The following is an 18,275-nucleotide window of genomic DNA, read 5'->3' as shown; positions in this document are numbered from 1 at the left end:
GATGAGAATAAAACATTTTTAATGAATAAAGTGAAAAAAAATCTCCATTTCTCTATAATCAATAGTCAAGTTATGTTAATTTGTTTTCTATAAAATCTTTCTCATCTATTTTTTTCCTTCTATTCTGATGGTCGTTACTTTAATTTGGGTTCCCTTTCATCCAGCTCATTAGCTTTGGCAATGTGGAGATCACTGGTGGCAGGAGTAGTGGTCATTAAAGCCTCCTAGGATTAGATATAAAAAAATAGAAAATAAATTTGAGATAAAGTTTAGACAACTCTTGGGAGAAGTTTTGCTATCAATGAGAGCAGAGAAAATTAGATACGAGCTGGAGGTGGATGCTGAAATCAAGAAAGGATTACTTTTAAATGATAAATATTCTAATATACTTACTGATGAAAATCATTCAGTATGAAGTGAACAAGTGATGGGAGAGAGGGAAGAGATAACTACAGAAGGGAAGTCCTTGAATTAGGCAAGAGGGCATGGGAGATAATGCATAGAACAGAACAGCCAAGAAGAGTTCATTAGTCATGTTTAAAGGCAAGGGAACATACATATGTTATAAATCATGAGATGCTATATTTGTTCTTGGAAGAATAAATGAGATCATAAATTTAAGACAAAATCTGTGTTCAAAATTATGTGTGTGTGTTTTTATCCAGTTAGCCTCATAGATACAACCCTGAAGTGAATGGTCCAATGGCTGAGGTTGGGATTAGAGAGCTGCCAAATGAGTAGAATATGATAGAGAAACTGGGGAGGTACAGGGTTGAGACTGTACACACAGAATATTTATACTGGGCTACCAGGAAATCTAAGCTAGAAAAGGAAGGCACTTTAGTACATGAGGGTGTGTTGGACAATGACATAGTGGATTGATCAAAGGGATCGGGAGTCTGAGAGATTGAAGAATTGAGTGGAAAGTGCTGGACAACATTATTTAGACAGAAAGGAGCCTGTGGCAGAAAGTTGTTTACTTAAAAACTGAGATTTTGGTAAAGGCAGAATAATTGGTGATGGCAAAATTCAGGCTTTTACATATGTAATGAAAGGGTGGTTAAGGTGAGATGGAGTACAATTTCATGGGAAGCAAAGAGGTCAAGAAACTGGGAGGTCAGGACATTGAATAGATCACTGATATAAATATGTATGTCATCAAGACAGAATAGTATCTCTACATAAGACTGAACTAGGGATATGAGAGATTATTCCAAGAGAGTTGACTGCAACTGCTGAAATGCATGCTGAAGGTCTATTTATTTACTAATATCTTTACCTCTCAGTTTTCCACTCCAAGATTTCAGTGTCCTAGACCTAAATTATCTTTTCAAATTTACTTCTAACTCTTCCCCTTCATGCATCCAATATTCTATGTAACTGAAATGCCTGCTATTTTCAAAGTATACTTTATCCATAACTGGCCACTAGTCTTCCCACATGCTGTTGGTTTTTATCTAAAATTACATTATCATTCCATGCACACTAAAATTTAGTTTACCGATAAACTTACTTAAAATTATATTGAAGATGAAGCAGGAGAAATAAACAAAAACAAAAAACTTCTGTAATTCCCTCAGCAAGAAATCTTGTCACCTACTCCTAAATTACCATGGTGTGTTACTTATAATGATCTTAATTATGTTCTCCCTTATTTTGTAGTTATTTATGTATAGCTATTCTAATTATCTTACTGGTCAAACCATCATCATCAAATCTAAACTCCCCTATCTAGCCCAATCCTACTTCTAATTATCCTTTAGTATAGCTTTCTTTCTGATGTTTTCTAACTTGTCTTTTGAAATCCTACACTGTTATAAGCAAATTCATCTTTTTGTACTGTTTTAACTCCTTACTCTATCTGCTTGTTAAAAAGAAACCTGGATTTTCCTATGTCATCTGCATTTGGCTTTCATTAGTTAATTGAAGAATAGAGCTATAGGATATTATCAATTCATTCCTTTCTTCAAAAAAAATATTCCAGACTCCAGATCAACATTTTAATCTGTTGGTCTCTCCTTTCTACTAGTATTAGAGTTATTGTCCTGAATGTAAGCAAGCAAATAAACAAACAACAAAGCTATGTATGGTGCCAAGAGGTACTTGAAATATCAAGGGGATCACATTTTGAAGTATATGATTGTCTAACCACTATGCAGTCTCCAGAAACTAATACAAAATAATATTAAATGTAAACTATAAATAAAAATTAAATTTAAAAAGGACAACAAACAACAATAAAACTTTTAATGCTAATTTCCTGCTTACAGGATGGTTTACTCAATAGTTTTGAAAATAAAATCAGAATTCCTTAGCATTGCATTCAAAACCTTTCATAACTTGAAACTTACCCAGTAGGTAGTCATATTTACTGACTCAACTTATAAATCTCCCACTGTAGCCACACAATACTTTACAACCACATGCTTTTGCCTCTCTCTGTAATTCCTTGAACTTTTTCTTTATTTATAAACTACCATTCAGCTTTCAAAATCATACTCAAATTTCATCTCCCCATTTTAGGTGAATTAATTTTACTCTATTCTTTTATTTATTTATTTATTTATTTATTTATTTATTTATTTATTTAGTTAATCCTCACCATAGGTTAATTTTCCATTGATTTTTAGAAAAAGTGGAAGGGAGGGGGGGAGACAGAGAGAGAGAGAAGAATTGATGTGAGAGAGACATATAGTTTGGTTGCTGCATGCACCCCTACTGAGGCTGGAGATTGAGACAAATCAAGGTACGTGCCCTTTATTGGAATAGAACCTGAGACCCTTCAGTCCTGGGTCAACACTGTTATCCACTGAGCCAAACCAGCTAAGGCGATTTTACTCTATTCTTTATTTTCCCAGTTGAAACCATTATTTTAGTGCATATATCATTGAATTATAATTATGTTTATCTCTCTATATTCTTCTTTACATTGTGGCTTCTAGCAATCAAGAAATGAAGTTTATTCATTGTACCTGGAGTGCCTGAACATAAATTGATTAACTGCTATCTAGCTACATGATAGTGTTTGGGTCAGCCTGGATTCCACCATTGTCCATAAGTTTATCTCACTGAATATTTGATTTCAATTTTTTATGAAAATTTTGATCTACTATCTTGGATTGGTTTGGATAAACATTTTTCTTTACTTCTCATTTGAAGTTTGAGAGTGTTTGAGGAGCAAACCTAGGTCTTGTGTCTTTGAGTTTTATCATTTTTTAAATATTGCTGGTTATTGGATTTGTGAATGATCTTTGTAGGTTACAAACCATTCCCTTCTTATTTTTGTCACCTTTTCATAAGATTTCTAAAGTTGTAGAGATAAATTAAAACCTAAAATTACAATTAGAGACCTATTTTGACATTTCAGGTCATATACTAATCTCTGTTTTATGTATAATGATAATATTATAATAAAAAGTAATACTCAATGTTTATATGGGGTTTACTATATAACAGGTACTTGTCTAACTCCTATAGATGTGTCAACTACATTCCTCACAACCCTTTGAATTGGTCTAATAATTATCCCCATTTGACCTCTGAGGAAACTGAATACAAAAGGTTGAAAACTTGATTAAAAGTCGTAGCTATTACATGCTACAGACAGGATGTGAGTACAGAAAGTCTGGCTGCAGAGTCCATGCTCTTCCGCCCTTGTTAAATAGGGAATGGGTTGCATGCCATGTGTTCTACAGTCAGTCAGTGAAAATGAATCTCCTCTCATCCTACACATGCTTTCTTTTTTAAATATATATTTTTACTGATTTCAGAGAGTTAAGGAGAGGGTGAGAGAGATAGAAGCATCAATGATGAGAGACAATCATTGATTGGCCTCCTGCAGGCCCCACACTGGGGATCGAGCCCACAACCCAGGCATGTGCCTTGACCGGGAATCAAACCGTGACCTCCTGGTTCATAGGTCAATGCTCAACCACTGAGCCACTCTGGCTGGGCTATGTATGCTTTCTTCATAGATGCAGAGTCAGCCTCAGGCAAAAACTTGAAAGATAAAGGTTTTCTCCCCCCACCCCACTTCTTTTTATTGACCTTCCTTCCTTAGTTCCTTTGCCTATGTTTTCCCTCTGACTATAATGCCAGCCCAGAATTAGGGCCATCGACAAGCTCCTTTTTTTTCCAAAACTGGGCTCAAACGTCAACTCCACTTTGCAAAGCCCCTGCTAAACTTGTGGAGCTCCTCCCTGCCCTCTTTGCACCCTGACATATGATACCTCCTTATTTTGCTCTTTGCACATTGTGATGTGGCTTCTTTTAACGGAACTGCCACCTTGTCTGTCTTCTCCATGATACCATGAGTTCTTCGAAGGTCAAAGAATGTGTTATTGTTCTTGAATCTCTAGCACAAAACAAACAAACCAAAAACCACAAAACAACTGTGAACTTTGCTAGATTCTTTACATGCATAATTGTTCTAATCTTTATAACAATCTTAAGGTAAATGTAATCACTGTTGTATGGCTCAAATATAGGAGTTTCAGTACATTTGTTTAAAAAATTCAATAGGCCTCCTATTCATACTGAGGCTCATTTAATCACTGTTGTCCGAATCAAGAAGCCGAGGTTTAGAATAGGCAGGTCACTTAAAATGAGGCAGAACTAGGATTTCAAAATACAGACTTTCAAAAAATCTGGCTCAAAAGCTCTCTGCCTGAATATATATATATATTCAGTGGATATATATTCCTTCCAATTCTATCCAACTCTCTTCTCATATAATCCACATTCCTTTCTCTTTGGGGAGTTGTCTCAGTAAAAAGTTCAAAACAAAAAAAGATATGGTTGAACTGATATACACTAAAGTAAAAATTATTGATCTCTAATTTTCTCAGTATCATTTCATCTTTGAAAAGATAATGCTTCTTTGAGTCAGGATAGTAAGAAGCTAGGAAAATTCCTTGGTAAGTAGAATGGGGAAACTGAGCCGAGAGCTGAACAAACTGACCCAGCAATTTACAGCAGATACAGAAGGTCCCTGGAGATAATATGTGGGCCTCACATGTATTTCAGCTCCAGCTGATGAATATTCTATTGAAATCTCCCCTAAGCCCTCCCCTAATCTCCCAACCTTTAAAACCTCTCAAAACCAATGACCCAGCATGTGCTCTCCCTCCTGGGAGCATTCCTGGTTCTTTCCCTGCCCCCTCATCTTCCCCCACAGGCCACATCTCCTGAATTCTAAGGGACCCCGGGAGACTTGCAACCAGGGGAACAATGCAGTGGCAGCTCATCCAGTCCTGGGCTAAACCCTTTCCTCTGACTTTCCAGTGAGCTAAAGCAGCCCCACCTGGGCTCATTTCTTTCCTATGACATTTCTAGAGAGCAAAGCAGCCCCACCGAGGCTCTCTCCTGTAGATTCTTCTGTCCTAAGTCCGTCCTTGTTTCACATACCCTCAAAATCACCTGGACTTGTATGTGAAATCTCCCTGCAGGAAGGCTGGAGTGGAGCCTGAAAACTACAGGCCAGCCCCAGGCAGACTTGCTCAGGGCCCGATCCTCTTTCGGGGAACATCCCCACCTAAATGAATGTTTCAATGGTGGAATTTTAGTCTGAGTGGCATAAGAATTGTGCCTCAGCGGGCAGAGAGGTTGGAGACAGTGGGTCTGCTGCTTTTGTACAGATCTGCCTGAGAGTCCATTTCAGAGGACAGAACCCCTATGTTGTTCCCACTGTTTGTTTTTTAATTTGTTTTCTGCTTTCACACATTTCTGAATTTCGAATTGTCTAAAAGCTTCTTGTCCATATGTCTTTGTTTAAACAAAGGCAAAGTCAGAAGGGCCTGTGGCACTGAGCCAAATAGCTGTGGCAGGGCAGCTATTTATACAGATGAGTCTTTTGCATGTTGATCATTATAAGATTTGTAGCATGTGTATTTGATCACCATGATGTCAGAAAGACAGCAAATCTTTCTTTAAGTTGGCTTTAATTTACTTTTTAAAACAATGAGTTATAGGGATATTCTTTCGAATTCTGGATTAAGCTCATTCTTTATTTTATTTTTCTCTATAATTAATTTATTTAACACTCTGACATTTTAAAAGAAACCTGAATTTAAAGAAAAAGGTATACTTAATATTAACCAGACCCTACTAATTATTAATAAAATTAGCCTATGTATTTTCTTGACAGATATTTTGACAGATACTTAACACATTATAAAGCAGGCAAACTTATATTCTCTATAGATGAATGCTATCATTCCCAAAGATCAGCATAAGCCCAATTCTACTTATATTGGTTACCCTTTACTTTCTATTGTCATAAATTTGACAAGTTCTCTCTTCCTCTCTCTCTCTTTCTTTCTTTTTTTTTTTTTGGACAAATTAAAAAGAAAAACCCTCACAACCTCTAGTCTGATGAAATTGTGAAGAAGTAAATATTGTTTCTATAATAGGCCTCCTATTTATACCGAGGATCATATCTTAACACACCTTTTAAATTTTATTTTAACTGATATTGTTAAAGTAATCCAAGACCCCAATTTGGCATTGATATCATTAGGAAAGCATAATGATGCAGTGGAAAAAAACTCTCTTCAAGTGAGCTTTAGTTCCATATCTTCCACCAACTAGGACCTTGGGCGAGTTCCTTAACCCACTGGGAACTGACCAATAAAATATAACATTTAGGAGTATACTCTTTAGAGTCAAACAAACATAGGTAAGAGAACATGTCTTACTGGCAGATTCTTTGACTACAAAAAAAATATACAAGCTCAAAATGCTGTTTTGTTGTGAAGACTAAATGAGAGAATTATGAAATGCTTTCAACACAGTGCCTGGTGCATAGGAAAAACATTAATTAATCATTATCAAGCCTTCCACCTATGCAGCTGCTACCCCCCCCCCCCCCTCCACAGCACTGAAAGACAAGGGGTATAAACTAGTAAGATGAACCATTGAGTTTTAAAATATTTTGAATGATGGCAAGATTATATTGATATAAGTAAATTGCCTCCTGGTATGTCTACTTTGAAGAACACAACACTTTTTAAAATACATGCGTTTCAGTACATTTGTTTAAAAAACATAAATCTTGTTATTTTATGACAAATTTGTGAAATATTTCATTGGGGTGACCTGTGGAAAAAACACTCCTTGAAATATTACAAATTACTTTCCAGAGAAATTGTTTTAGAACCCTCAATATCCTGGATGTGATTTTTAGCACTAGATAATAAAAGTGATCACACAATAAGAATATAATTTAATAAAGACAGATATAAATAAGAATATAAATTCAATATCCTTGCAAGGTAAGGGAAACCTTAAAATATCTGCCATAGAGTTACTCAATTTTTGAAAAATTAACTGAGATGAAATGTGAGAATTAGTTCAGGAGAAAAATAATGGAAGGAAGTCATTTTAAATGATTCATAGGGAGACTTAAGGTTATTTTTAATACTTCATTGGATGCTCAGAGAAAGTCAGGTAGATCATATTAAGAACAGAAGTGCAAGAAGGGAAAGCGTAAGGAAAACTGGGAACCATAAAAAAATGGGCATCTTAAGAATAGAAAGATTGAGAGTGGCTTATCGAAATAAAATAAAATGCCAGGCCTTCCCTAACCTGACTGAACATAAACATTTCTGGACGCACTCAAAAACAAATATCTCTAACGCCACTTCATGTCCACTGAATCTGAACATCTAAGGGAAAGACACAGGAATCTGAATTATGAGCAAGATTCTCCCCAACATGACTCACCTTTTGTTTGAAAATCCTGTCTGTTTTGAAGAAGGGCTTTAAAAATTTGAAGAGGTATGTAACATTAATAAAACAACAAAAACAAAACACACACACAAAAGAATACCACCCACAATATGTAGCAAGTAATCACTAGAGCAGTGGTTCTCGATTGTACTAAATGCATGAAATGTCTGGGAAGTGCCATGGAAAATGCAGATTCCTGGGACTTACAAGGTGAGGTCAACTTGCACACAGTTCTTAAACTACCTCTTTCTCCCAATCTTCTCTCTGAAGAAATACCAGGGACAGAGTGGCCCCACCAGTGGAGTCAGGTGGTGCCCTTGAAGACCCAGTTTCTCCTGAGACCTCTTGGGGAAAGAGTAGGTCTATACAGTGATGGCGAACCTTTTGAGCTCCATGTGTCAGCATTTTGAAAAACCCTAATACAGTGGTCTGCAAACTCATTAGTCAACAGAACCAAATATCAACAGCACAACAATTGAAATTTCTTTTGAGAGCCAAATTTTTTAAACTTAAACTATATAGGTAGGTACATTGTTATTAACTTAATTAGGGTACTCCTAAGGCTTAGGAAGAGCTACACTCAAGGGGCCAAAGAGCAGCATGTGGCTCGCGAGCCGCAGTTTGCCGACCACGGGCTAGGATTTTATTTTTTGAAATTTCCTGAAGGATGCAGCCTTTAGAGGCTGATGGATATTCTTAAAGACTCTACACAGTCTGCTGGCTTAGTACAGTTCAGGGGACCTGGGAGAAGCAGGGCTCTCTCTTCTTAGGGATGAGAGAGCTAATGCAGATTTAATTATCTCTTGTACTTTCAGATGGAAGAGGACTGCTGGTGTCCTTTGGGAAGGGAGGGGAGCAGTGACACTCCTGGGTCTCAAAAAGAGAACAAATTTATGGAGAATTTTTTCACCTTACAATGTTTTTGTAGGTAAAAATGCTGATTTCTAGGATTGGTCCAGAGATTCTGATTGGGTAGCTCTTGGGTATACCTCAATATTTCCATCTTTTACAAGCATCCTAGATTATTCTCATGCAAGTGTTTGAGGATCACACTATTAAATGCTGGTCTACTAGATATTGTTTTATAGACTTTCAAATGCTTTTGAGAAATTTTAGTATTTAATGTTATTTAAAAAAAAAACACAAAGGAAAAACAGTGAATTGATGTAATGTGGAGGGATGATGTCTTGTCGTGACTAGTGAAATACCTAGGTATGGGAAGCATGTTGGCAAAACAAAATAGACCTCATGGGTTGAGTTGGTGGTGGCATTTATTGATTATTTTGGAATGCATCCTAATGTGGGAAGTATTTTAATATGGGAATAATAAAATCTCTAAGCTTTCAGGTGAACTGAGCTCTACTAAGTAGTGAAATATTAATCTGGAAAATATAATTTCTATAAAGATATTACATGGTTGTATGGATTAATATTATCAAAGTGGCAGATGAATTTCAAAATGGACAAACATAAAAATGCTTTTATAATAAAATTCAAACTATACCTATTATATGGTAGATTTTATTCCTGTTTATTGTAACTAACCAATAGATGTCATTCAAATACCTGCAGGCAGAGCTAGGAGTTCAGAGGGCATCTCAAGAAGAAAGAATGAGAACAAAAGGAATGGACTCAGAAAATTCTGGGGTAAATTTTGAATGAAAAGTGACTGAAGACAAGTGATTAAATATAAAACTACTTCCAAGGCTATAGCCTGTCCCCCAACCCTTGTGAAATCCTCAATTGTAGACAGAGGAGTTGAATTTACACAATAAACAATAGCAAAACAAACACTACAATCATAGACATGATCTTGGAAAGTAGTTCTTAACTGTTATGACCCCACACACTAGTGAAAAGTGGGAATTGAGTTATAAATACTGTGTTAATAGCTAACCTTTACTAAAGCTGACTGTGTAACTGGCCCTGTTCTAATAGCTTTGTATGTATTAATGCATTGAATCCCCACAATAACCCTATGAGACGAGTATCCATGCTATCCTTATGTCCAGATGAATAAATTGAATCACAGACAGGTTGTTTCTTGTCCAAGGATAAACCTAACTTTGTAACCCATTTACTTTAAACAAAATTAATCAAAATAGATTCTAGTTTAAATCTCTGTAATGATGCCACTCTCAAGAACTTTACTGTAAGCCTTCTTGATTGAGGGTGAAGGAGATGGTCTTTCAGCTAGCTCACTGCCACTGCAACTGCAGCCTCTACTTTCTTCTACAGCCTGGAATGTGGCGATACTCTAGAAAGTGCGCATAAAGAGTGAATTGTAGAAAAATGCAGTTAAAAGCCACTGATTTAGACAAGAGGTAAAGAGCGCTGCAGTCTGAAATAGAAAGGGGAGGATGGATGAGAATGACATTGGAGATGTAGAATTCCAAGGGTTTGCCACCCCTATGGAATATGTAAGTAGTCAGAATATTAGGAGGATGCTAACTGATCCAGAAACATTTCTGTTTGATGTTTAGAAGAAAGGTGATCTTACTAACAATACAGATATCGGCTGGAGAAGTTCTGGGAAATTTCTAAATTGGAGACAGAAACAGAAGTGCCCCCTAAAGAAAAATAGTTTAGATGAGTCTCAGGAGCAGAATCCTGGAGAAACACCTACATTTAGAAGGATAAGCCTCCTTAAATCCTTTCTGGAATAGTATAAGCAAGCCAGAAAAATGGATGAATGGACACATCCAGATGGACTGTGAAATGGAATGACTGACTTACGGGTACACTGAGAGGAGATAGTAGAAGGTACAGATGAAACTGTCCCAGTACTTCAAGAAAATAAAATATTCTTATGTTTAAACAGATTGCCAAAAGGTAAAACATGATGAAGGCTGAGAAAGCGCTGATATATTTGTTTACAGATATTTGACTGATTTTGAGGAAACACCCTGAGCAGTGCGGTGAGGCTGAATGCCAGCTTGCAGATTATTAAATGAAGAAATGAAATATAGCAACAAAGATAGTTTAGGTTAGTCTGACAATAGGAAAGTCAGACTAGAATAACAGAACATATATTTTCTACCCTTACAAAAAAAATAACTCAAAATTCATGTTTGTTATATTTAGAATTATATATTCACTATTACAATGCCAGTTCTCAAAAACTGATATCCTTTGGGATTTTCCCCCCTAAATAACAATAACAAGCTTTCATGTTAGAAACCAGGAAAAGGCCTAAAGTAGGTACATTTTTAGGAAATTTATCTTATTTGTAAGCACTTATTAAATCTACAAAGTTTTAAAGACATACTGAGAGAGTTGATGAAATAATGCATATTGTTTTTCTTGATAATAATTGTTGTCTCTATGGATAGAAGTGCAAATTGCTTTTATAAGTCTGTTTGAGGAGAAATTGAACTGTATGGAATGACTGTCAAGGACAGCTGAGCAAGCAAAGTATTTATCTTATTCAAAAATGAGCCAATGATTTTTTGATGTTTTTATTTAATTTGTAACCCGTCAGCATGATAAGCTTCTGAGAGAGACACAGAGCAAAATAAATAAAAGATTAATAAAAGCCAAATAAGTTTCTATATTCCTGCAAATTTTGACATAAAATCTTGATGTATTCAGCTTCCTTTGAATAGTTATATCTTCTTGAGTAGGAGTGTTATTGTCACCAGCTTTCCAAGTCCCCTTGAAACGATGCATAAATTGAAAATTCTGAACAAAGATTAGAAGAAAAAGTCTCCTGGGTTTAGAGCAGGATATTCAACACATAAGGAGCAAAACTTAGAAGAGAAAATGGAAAAATAAATACCCAAAGCCATTCCAATTGTCATATTTCTTTGTGATAACCACACTGGTCAGGAAATAAGAGTGACTTTGCTGCATGATACTGCTTGAGTGCCAGAACAAATTTCAGGGATCAGAAACAGATTAACACAGAATTCATTCAGTCTGTGCTTTTATCTGGTGCAAAGCAGCCAGAGAGAATTGGGGTGGAACAAAGGTACATGTAAATTGATGCTTATTCCATCAAATGTTATTTTTGACTCAGTGACTGTGATTTTAGGTGCTGAATTACTATCAGAATGCAGTTTAACCACCAGTTCTCTGGGGTTGGAGGTGGATAGGAACCCTGATGTGCAGCCTTTGATGCTTTATGTTGTAAATACTCCCCATGAAGACTGATCTGAAGGTACCAAGAAGTAAAGAGATGCACATAATCAACTCTTGGGAGATGGAACAAGCAGTACCCAACACACTACTCGAATAACCACAAAGATTCACAAGATGGGTAAGAAAAAATGTGTCTCAAATTTTTGTTTGCTCTTTGTATTAATTTTTTCATGATTGCTGTAATAAAATACCACAAACTTGGTAGTATAAAATGGCATGCAGTTATTTTCTTACAGTTCTGAGTCCAGAAGTTCAAAATCAGTTTCATTTGACTCCATCAAGGTGGCCTCTCTTGAGGGCAAGGCCACCTTCCCTCTGAGAGGCTCTAGAGCAGCGGTTCTCAACCTGTGGGTCACGACCCCTTTGGGGGTCGAACGACCCTTTCACAGGGGTCCCCTAAGACCATCGGAAAACACATATATAATTACATATTGTTTTTGTGATGAATCACTATGCTTTAATTATGTTCCATTTGTAACAATGAAATTGGGGGTCACCACAACATGAGGAACTGTATTAAAGGGTCGCGGCATTAGGAAGGTTGAGAGCCACTGCTCTAGAGAAAACCCATCCCTTGCCTTTCCATCTTCTGTTGCTGCATTTGTTACATTCTTTAGCTCAGGGCCCCTTCCTCCATCTTCAAGCTCATCACTCTAATCTCTACTTCCATCATCACATTGCCTTCTTCTCCTCTGTAATGAAATCTTGTTCTGCATCCCTCTTGTAAGGACACTTGTTTCTATATTTAGGGCTGACTCTAATTAGCCACATAATCCAAACTAATCCTGGGTGTCCTTAATGACATCTGCAAGGTCCCTTTGCCATATACGTTAACGTTCAAAGTTTCTGGGCATTAGGCTGTGTACATCTTGCGGACCACTACTCAGCCTAGCACATTCTTCAAGGCATGCCATTTTAGAATATTTTTCCATGGCTCCTAGGACCTGCATTACTCACTAGTAAATTAATGGAGCTAATTCATTGATTATGTAAGTAGGTAATTCTGTATACAATTTCCTTGTTAATACACTTCTTGCCTTAAAAAGAAACCTGTTGTTTACAGATACGTACATTCTCAGTTGATGACTTTGCTTGTAGTTCATTAAAAGACAACAACACGCCATTAGACTTTTCACCACCAAATAGCAATTTATCTCACTACTGTGACAACTGATAAATTCTCTAAAGGCAATCTTTCTGCATGCATTCTAAATGTATTCCCACTCACTTTCTCAAGTTGCTTCTTCAGTGATTTTTTTCTTCTTTGCTATCCAACTCCAGGGATGGGAAAAGGGAACAGGGGCTGGTTCTGATTTTGTTTTGTTTTTTTTTTTCATTACTTGTTTGTATTATCCTCTCTGTACTATTATAGAGCCACTTTAAAGAAGGGTGTTGAATGTGCTTCAGGAAAGAGAGGGATCTTGTAAGAGAAGATCCCATCTGGATGGAAAGAGGAATGGGGGGCCTGGTCCTGTACATAGTGGGCTGTGGGAAGATGCTCTGTTATATTTTCTTGAAGAATTAAACCTATTATCAGAATGTGGTGGCCATTCCTATTTTTAGAAATTCATTTAATATCCTGTATGATATTAATAGAACAACTTCAACTTCTTTTTAAAATATCTGCTTGTGTATATCTTCCATCTTTTATTCTAATACTTGTAAAGTTTTTCAGACAATGCCTCACATGTAGTAATAAAATATAATTGTTGATTAAATAAAATAAGCTAAAATTTTTCCAGAATAGGGCTAGGGACTCAAATGAAAGGAGAAATGAAATTGCCATATTTAATACAGAGAGAGTGAGACCCTAAAGGGAAAATAGAGGCCACAGTGTTGTGTGGGAAAGGCAGAGGTATGTTGAGCAGAGATATGAAAGCTTGGTTAAAGAGAGATGTGGTTAGAGTGATGTGTTTAATAAGTGTTGCTGTGCTATGTGTAATGTCAGCACCTCATTCGTTACTCTCCACACTATTAGTAAAAATCTGTATAAATGTTTTTGGAGATAGATTTTTAAATTTGTTTTTTATTGCAATGATATATGAGATGGCCTCATGGGGCACTGAATGAGGGCAGGCAGATCCTAGGATGCAGTGTTATATTCAGGGACATATCCTCCTTGTATTATATTATAAATTGCATAAGGATGGTCATTATATTTGTTTTCCCCTCTGCTGTACCTCCACTATATAAAAAAATTATCGGACACATGGTAGGTATGCAATTTACTCGAGTGAGTGTGTGAGGATAATTTTCCACAGCGTCAACAGAGGAAATTCTGATTATGTCACTCATGCACTTCAGTCTTCTAAAGCTTCCTCATCTACGTTTAGACCTCTCTTGTGGGCCAGTTAAAACAATCTTGGCCCACATATCCACTCCTGCAACTGCCACTGCCACCAGGTCTGTGCAGGTGCCACCCGTTTGACACGATTGCAACTTGAGGGCACATGCAAGTGCACAGAAATGAACTGCCTTCGGAGCCACCTTCCTGGAATGGGAGATGAATGCCCATGGATAAGTCTTCCAAGGACCTATTCTGAGTGCATTTTGTAAGGCTCTAGCCCTGTGGGCTCAAGCTCCAGCTGCCTGTAGAAGTGGTCATCTCCATGATGCAGCCCACCTTTCCACTGTTTCACTCCTCACCCCCACTCCAGCCCACATTCCTGCTTTCTGGGATATATTTTGGGGGAAAAAACACGCAACAAAACTACTTACAAGAAAATTTTGTGTCCAGCTTTGCTTTAAGAGAATCCAAGACATTTTATAATAGTTTTAAAGTAAAATTTTCTTTGTACTTGAGAGGAAATGATTTGCCTAAGTATATAGCCTCTACTATTTTTAGAAATGACTATTGTTTTTTTTCTTTTTTTTCAGGGAAGTATAAAAACACAATGTTCTTGAAATGACTTTTATAGCTAACTCTATGGTCACAGCAGATTAAGTGTAATTTTTATATTCAAACCCCTGCCGAGGTGTTTGCCAAGTCTGCAGAAATATCTACTCTGATGCCTGTCTCTGCACGGAGAGGTTTGTAAAACCCACCAGGAAGTCCAGCCAACCGTGGTGCAATAAATGGATTCATCCACAATCGTATTCGATTTTTATCTTAGACATAATGTCTAATATATGCCATCTACTTGGGAAAACATTCAGGAGTGTGTCCTTTTGAACATACTTTTCAATTTTTTTTAAAAGAGAGATCAAATAGTGATATGGAAGTTTTTGGGTTTTTTTTTTATTTAAAAAAATGATTCCAGTCTAATAGAAGCCTTTTTTTTAGCATATTAAAAGTTTCTTTTTTTTCACACATTATCCTGGTATAAATTCTGTAACCACTCAACAGTTCAGTAATTCTTAAATAGAAACTGTGAACTTAGAATTGTATATAAATGTTAAGTATGAGAAGTTTGGAAGTGGTCATGGTTCCCCTGTATGTAGAATTGGTTCCCTTTAAAGGTGGGGTGAGGAGAAGGCTGGGTACAGTGTGTTGAAAGTCCCCTCAGCTTTTTTTTTTAAATCCTCATCCTGATTGGGAATCAAACCCACCACCTTTGGGTGGACCTGAGGATGCTCCAACCAACTGAGCACATGGGCCAGGGCAGTCCTCTTGGCTTTTTTTTTTTTTAATATATTTTATTGATTTTTTACAGAGAGGAAGGGAGAGAGATAGAGAGTTAGAAACATTGATGAGAGAGAAACATCGATCAGCTGCCTCCTGCACATCTCCTACTGGGGATATGCCCGCAACCCAGGCCCTTGGCCGGAATCGAACCTGGGACCTTTCAGTCCGCAGGCTGACGCTCTATCCACTGAGCCAAACCAGTTTCGGCCTCTTGGCTTTGATATGGGAGCAAGGAACTGGCTGTCACGCTGTGGACACCCATCTGCTGAAAAAGCTTTTGCCCCCAGGCCATTGTTCTCATTAAGAACTCTAGCTGTCCATAAAAAGTGCATCCATGTTGTTAAGAGACAACCCTTTGGTCTTTTTGCATGTAGGAAAAGGAAGAGAAGGGATTCCAATATTTCACTGAAATAGATGTTCAACATACATACCTTCAAACCCTACTGTTCAGTCTCATTTTTATGTCCACCCTTGGCTGACTTTGATTTCAGAACGTCTTCAGGCTTCCACTGGGCACATGGTCTTCAGCCCTTTAAACTCCTTAGATCCCTCAAACTTTATTCTAAGTTTTAGCTTCTCTACCTGTTTAATCCTTTAACTCACATCCTTATTTTTCCAGAAACTGTTTATCAAAACGTCTTATTTGTTAGTGAACTGCTTCCTCTCCTTCAGCATCCTCACCCATGACATGGCTTTGTCTCCGAAGGTCTCAGAGGGTGACAGGCACCCAATGCAGGCACCCCGTCCACCATCTTGAGCTGCGCTCCCTTCTCTCCTCATTCAAACACTCATTTCCATGACTTCCTTGACTCTACAATACTGTTTTTTCCTATTAACTCTGGCTTCTTATCATTATCTTTGTAGGCTTTGCATTCATTATCCTTCCTTTAATGCAATTTGTATTACTTAAGGTTTGTTCCTAAGCTCATTTCTCTTTATCTTATACTCTTTGTATGAGCTTTCTTAACCATATTGATGATTTCTTTAACTTGATTAAAGAAGAAATATCGGTATTTTCTAGCATTATATATGAACCTCATCAAGGAAAAAAGGAAAAGTTAAAAAGAGTGGCTTTAAGGAGTGGGATTTGATGAGAGGAAGAAATTTTGTTTTTGTTTTTGTTTTCTCTCATCCACAATTATACCATTCATTCAATATGGATATACAGTATTACTATGATTAAAAAAAAATACACATTAGTAGGCAAAGAACGACCATGGAAACAACAACCTTAGATAATTTACAGAAAGAGGAAATGTAAATTTTCTAACCTCTCTCAGAATCTTAATTAAGACTATCATTCAAAAAATGTAATTGAAATTTAGCAGGCGTTTTCCATATCTTTCTTTTTAATTTAAATGCTAACTTTAAAATACCAGTTTCATTTTACTTATTTGTATTTCTTTAATGAGCCTTTACATATTATTGCTCAACTCATGATTCTTTGAAAATAAAGATGTTCACACAAAAAAGGTAAATAATTTGAACTGCCTCAGTAAATCCAATTACTATGATGACTGAAAATAGTTTCTTAGTTTAGTGACATGGTATTGGTGATGTAAGAAATAATGACTAATAGTGTAATGATCTGAAAAGGCCAGAGGGAATGAAAATCAACAAAGATAAAGGGATGTCCTTATAGGAGGAGAAACAAGATCTCTATCTCTATTAAGATAGGGGGAGGGAAGAACGATATGAAATAAGATGTAGTTAGGTCTGAATTTTATTAGCAGGAAGATAAATTTGATACTTATATAGTTTTTGTGAAGGGATGTTGGCTCATAGTCCAGTTTAAGGAAAGTTAGTAGGATGGAGTAGCAATGTTGAACTCCCATTTGCAGTTGGTGATCATGATCCATGAATCATCACCCATTCAGTGAACTATGTCAAAGCTTCCTCCTACTCCAGAGTCCCATGTTTAATTAACCATGATATCCTGGCAAATCTACCTCCTTGAAATCCCAGGCATGTCTCCTGCTTGCGAATGCTATTACCACTGCTTCCATTCTACTTCTCATCACCTCTTGGCTGACTGGTTTCAACAGACTCTAAATTGGTCTCCAAAATTCTGTATTTGTTTCTCATCTATTCCTGTGTCATTACTTAGCTGTGTCCCTTCATCTCTCTAATATGAGCTTCCTCATCTCAAAAAGAGCTACTGCTTTTATACTTTCTGTTAAGATTATTACTATTATAAGTACTTGTATTATATTTACTATTAAGTCTAAATATATAAGATGAAAAGCTAAGTTGTAAGCAAAATCTTGTGATATAACTCTGGACATACATTCCAGCAGCATATATTCTAAAACCAAGCATCTGAAAGAGTAGTGTTAAAATATATTATTTTTTAAGCTTTACAATAAGCACTTTCAAATTTACTTCATAATATGCATTTATAGATTTTTATTGCATGACAGAGCAAGCCACATATCATATATCAACTGTAATATAGCACATGACTTCTTTAGTGCAATGCTTAACTGTAAATGTCTATAAAAATTTGAAGATCCTTTAGATGGCAATACCTATAATTATAGAATTATCGTATCTGCCTGAATTGCACTTAAAAGTTAAAGATCCAACTATTCCTATTATTGAAAAAGTAATAATAACAATTATAACTATACCATGAAATATTAAAAGCTGAACATTCAATTTGAAGGTAGCTAATATAAAAATGTAATGAAAAGTGAACCTATAAAATGCTCACAATTAATGCACATGTGCTATATAGAGGCAATAAAGAGCAAAGAGCTGTGGAGTCTTTGCTACTGTTCAT

General features: G+C 36.5%; 1 protein-coding gene across 1 annotated transcript in view; it reads right to left on the bottom strand.

Annotated features, from left to right (window-relative positions):
- CNTN5 (contactin 5) overlaps positions 1 to 18,275 on the bottom strand; it is a 1,066,495-nt gene that overhangs the window by 298,981 nt on the left and 749,239 nt on the right. The window lies entirely within an intron of this gene.

The sequence above is a fragment of the Myotis nattereri genome (genome assembly GCF_964212035.1).
Source record: "Myotis nattereri genome assembly, chromosome: 9".
Lineage (NCBI taxonomy): Eukaryota > Metazoa > Chordata > Mammalia > Chiroptera > Vespertilionidae > Myotis > Myotis nattereri.
This window is presented reverse-complemented; position numbering and strand designations above follow the sequence as displayed.